Below are 5,000 nucleotides of genomic sequence, written 5' to 3' on the forward strand. Positions count from 1 at the left end.
TTATCCAAGTAACGTGGGTACGATCTAAGGAACCATAACTGATTTAATGAGCCATTCGCGGTTTCACCTTAATGCGGCTTGTACTGAGACATGCATGGCTTAATCTTTGAGACAAGCATATGACTACTGGCAGGATCAACCAGGGAGCTGCGTCAACTAGAGCTGAGCAGCCGGCCGCCCGGGAGTGTGTCCCGGGGGCCCGCGCGAACACGCAAGCGTCCGCTCAATTATTCTGCAAACAGGAGGAGGCTGAGCTCCCCTGCACAACACACCTCGAAACCCTCTCAGGTCCCGGCGGCGCGCAGCGCCGTCCTAAGTACTTGGTCGGGTTCGAGAGAGGCGCAATCGCCCGGAGTTAGGCGAGTAGACGCTTTAGGTGCGACCACCCGTGCTCCCAACTGAGCTTGCCGCTGCCGACAGAGGCCCGGGAGCGTGCTGTCGTGGCATTGCCGGCGGGAGACAACACGCGCCACCTACGGTGACCGGCAGCTCCAACGCCAGCGCCACAGAAGGACAAAAGCCCTACTTGGGTGCCGAAGCGAACTCTCCCAGCACAGCGCACGCGCCAACACGTCCGCACAGCTGCGATACAAACCACCTGCGAGAACCGCTGGGGCGACCGAGCAGCAGACGGCGTCGCGGCGCCGAGCGCCGGGCGGCGGCGCATCCTCAGCGCACAAAGTCCTCAATCGGACCAGCACACTGCAGATGGCCACCGCGCTTCGCACCGGGCCCGCGAGGACCTACTTTGGCCGCAAGGCGCCGCGAGCAGGGGGCGCCGGCGCGCAGCTGCGCCGCCTGCCGCGTCCGTCGGCCGGCGCGCCTGCCACCGGCCGCCCCCACCAGCCGGCTGTAGCGCGTGCGCCCACGCACCGCGCTGCCAGCACGCCGGGCGGCCCCCCCTCACCGGCCGGGGACGGTCCCACCCAGCCACCGCCGCGTATCGCCTCACACCCAGATCCCCTTTCACGTTCGTGGGCATGGTGGGTCCCCTTTCACGTTCGTGGGCATGGTGGGTATCCCTGAAACAACCGGTTAATAGCTCGACCGATCGTCGCCAACACTGATTCACCTCTAGCGAGAACAACCGCACCACAACGGGTTACCGGTTGTTCATTTGCGTAACGTCACCAGCAAACGTACACGTCCATCGCCATTTGCAACGAGTATTGCATGCCTGTGTCAGGTGTCACAACACACTACGTCTGCCCACATAGACGCAACAACATGTGCACGCCTAGAGAACACGTGGAAGGTAGACCCCGTACGTATGCGGTGTCCATTGCGCGAACGACTGTCAGCCCGCCTCTGCAGCATGTCGCAGATGTGGAACGCGGTGCAACATGCTATCACGGTGTGTGAGAAGAGACGACTACGTCCGAATACACGCTCCACTACATCAACAGACTGCTCATGCTGATCGCCATCCAGGGCGTCCGTTCCTCCCACACGTCTGTATGGCGTACCACACTGCAATCCAGCTCTTATAGGGAGACGACACGTAGCTGCGTGCACAATATTTGGACTGTATGGTCCGCCGTTGCTAGGCGCTGTCGTCATACGGTCACATGGGCCACGATGTATCATTCAGTACATACGGAGCAATGTGCAGTACAGTTTGTGGGTTTTGCGTACATCGGCGGACAGGTGACAGGCCGTACCACAACGTAGGCTGAGTACGTCGGCATGCGAAGGGCATTGAACATGCAAACTTCTCACCGACCAGCTTGCGAAGGCAGGGGGGAAGGGGGGGGGGCATGTACGTCCTGCTGCTATCCACACTACAGTGTATAGCAGGAGCATGTGGAAAGTCAGCAACACCTGCAAGGTGTTTAACATGACGCGATACACAGGGGACCGGGCAGTGCGAGTAGCGAACTATATTGCGAGGGTTGCGGTTAGGCAACACTACACTACTTTAACGGGTTGCATAACAATTACAGAGCAGGTTCAGCGACAACGTGCGTCAGGTTAAGGCGCAATATAGTTTAGGTTACGGCGCACTTTAGGTTAGGTTAAGGCACATTATAGGTTAGGTTAAGGCACAACATGGGTTACGTTAAGGCACAACATGGGTTACGTTAAGGCACAACATGGGTTAGGTTAAGGCACAACATGGGTTAGGTTAAGGCACAACATGGGTTAGGTTAAGGCACAACATGGGTTAGGTTAAGGCACAACATGGGTTAGGTTAAGGCACAACATGGGTTAGGTTAAGGCACAACATGGGTTAGGTTAAGGCACAACATGGGTTAGGTTAAGGCACAACATGGGTTAGGTTAAGGCACAACATGGGTTAGGTTAAGGCACAACATGGGTTAGGTTAAGGCACAACATGGGTTAGGTTAAGGCACAACATGGGTTAGGTTAAGGCACAACATGGGTTAGGTTAAGGCACAACATGGGTTAGGTTAAGGCACAACATGGGTTAGGTTAAGGCACAACATGGGTTAGGTTAAGGCACAACATGGGTTAGGTTAAGGCACAACATGGGTTAGGTTAAGGCACAACATGGGTTAGGTTAAGGCACAACATGGGTTAGGTTAAGGCACAACATGGGTTAGGTTAAGGCACAACATGGGTTAGGTTAAGGCACAACATGGGTTAGGTTAAGGCACAACATGGGTTAGGTTAAGGCACAACATGGGTTAGGTTAAGGCACAACATGGGTTAGGTTAAGGCACAACATGGGTTAGGTTAAGGCACAACATGGGTTAGGTTAAGGCACAACATGGGTTAGGTTAAGGCACAACATGGGTTAGGTTAAGGCACAACATGGGTTAGGTTAAGGCACAACATGGGTTAGGTTAAGGCACAACATGGGTTAGGTTAAGGCACAACATGGGTTAGGTTAAGGCACAACATGGGTTAGGTTAAGGCACAACATGGGTTAGGTTAAGGCACAACATGGGTTAGGTTAAGGCACAACATGGGTTAGGTTAAGGCACAACATGGGTTAGGTTAAGGCACAACATGGGTTAGGTTAAGGCACAACATGGGTTAGGTTAAGGCACAACATGGGTTAGGTTAAGGCACAACAAGGGTTAGGTTAAGGCACAACATGGGTTAGGTTAAGGCACAACATGGGTTAGGTTAAGGCACACCATGGGTTAGGTTAAGGCACACCATGGGTTAGGTTAAGGCACAACATGGGTTAGGTTAAGGCACAACATGGGTTAGGTTAAGGCACAACATGGGTTAGGTTAAGGCACAACATGGGTTAGGTTAAGGCACAACGTAGGTTAGGTTAAGGCACAACGTAGGTTAGGTTAAGGCACAACGTAGGTTAGGTTAAGGCACAACATGGGTTAGGTTAAGGCACAACATGGGTTAGGTTAAGGCACAACATGGGTTAGGTTAAGGCACAACATGGGTTAGGTTAAGGCACAACATGGGTTACGTTACGGCACAACATGGGTTACGTTACGGCACAACATGGGTTACGTTACGGCACAACATGGGTTACGTTACGGCACAACATGGGTTACGTTACGGCACAAATTAGGTTAGGTTACGGCACAAATTAGGTTAGGTTAAGGCACAAATTAGGTTAGGTTAAGGCACAAATTAGGTTAGGTTAAGGCACAAATTAGGTTAGGTTAAGGCACAAATTAGGTTAGGTTAAGGCACAAATTAGGTTAGGTTAAGGCACAAATTAGGTTAGGTTAAGGCACAAATTAGGTTAGGTTAAGGCACAAATTAGGTTAGGTTAAGGCACAAATTAGGTTAGGTTAAGGCACAAATTAGGTTAGGTTAAGGCACAAATTAGGTTAGGTTAAGGCACAAATTAGGTTAGGTTAAGGCACGATATAGGTTAGGTTAAGGCACGATATAGGTTAGGTTAAGGCACGATATAGGTTAGGTTAAGGCACGATATAGGTTAGGTTAAGGCACGATATAGGTTAGGTTAAGGCACGATATAGGTTAGGTTAAGGCACGATATAGGTTAGGTTAAGGCACGATATAGGTTAGGTTAAGGTACGATATAGGTTAGGTTAAGGTACGATATAGGTTAGGTTAAGGTACGATATAGGTTAGGTTAAGGTACGATATAGGTTAGGTTAAGGTACGATATAGGTTAGGTTAAGGTACGATATAGGTTAGGTTAAGGTACGATATAGGTTAGGTTAAGGTACGATATAGGTTAGGTTAAGGTACGATATAGGTTAGGTTAAGGTACGATATAGGTTAGGTTAAGGTACGATATAGCGTAGGTTCAGATACACATTGTTGTAGGGAAAGGTGTATTGGGGGGGGGGGCGGCAGGTTCGTTGATAGTGATTATCGTAATTGGATGCCTGCAGTATTATCCGATTTGTCACGTCAGGATGCACTTTTGGCTCATGACAGGCGGCGCTCCGATTCCATGGTTGTGGCAGATCTGTGTCTTTCATTCCTGCCATTGTTTGTGTGCTGTGACAGGAGGCAGTATTGTGATGTTGGGTGCACCACTGTGTAGGACATGTGTGGGTGTTCGTGGCTTAGCTGAGCAATGTGCGGATGTCGGAAGGGTGGGATATTGTGTTTTCTGGGTGGACCTCCCGGTCTGGTAATGATAGTGTGGATTGTGTCATGTGGCGGAGAGGATGCACTGGATGTTCTTCCATGCTGGTGGTTAGATATTGTGTGTGATAAGAGAGTAGTGTGTGATAAGAGTGTCTGGCTGACGTGTGGTTCTCATTGTGTGCAGAGTCTTTCAGCATGTATAGGGACGGTTGTATATATTATCTGTATTCTGATGGCTCTGCATCTATTACTAATCAGTGCCGTGTATACGGTTACTCTAGTTCCAGTCGAAACTGTTCTATCTCTGTACATTAGTGACACTGCGGCTCCACTATGTTGCCGCCCCTGTCGGCCGTTTCCCCCAGTGTATGGCTAATGATTATCAGCAATCAGTCTATTAGTCAATACCGGTAGTGTGACGACGTCAAATGTCCGGGATGGGGGAAGCTACACCCTTCCCGTGGGTCAGGGCCTAGAAAGACTCTTCCCACGCA

At 50.8% G+C, this 5,000-nt stretch overlaps 1 non-coding gene across 1 annotated transcript in view; it reads right to left on the reverse strand.

Annotated features, from left to right (window-relative positions):
• LOC126435828 (small subunit ribosomal RNA) overlaps window positions 1-146 on the reverse strand; it is a 1,909-nt gene extending 1,763 nt beyond the window's left edge. The window contains exon 1 of the ribosomal RNA XR_007580225.1: window positions 1-146. This exon is cut by the window's left edge and continues 1,763 nt beyond it. This is a non-coding gene — a ribosomal RNA (small subunit ribosomal RNA).
• Window positions 147-5,000: the final 4,854 nt, after the last annotated feature.

The sequence above is a fragment of the Schistocerca serialis genome, unplaced genomic scaffold (genome assembly GCF_023864345.2).
Source record: "Schistocerca serialis cubense isolate TAMUIC-IGC-003099 unplaced genomic scaffold, iqSchSeri2.2 HiC_scaffold_1219, whole genome shotgun sequence".
Lineage (NCBI taxonomy): Eukaryota > Metazoa > Arthropoda > Insecta > Orthoptera > Acrididae > Schistocerca > Schistocerca serialis.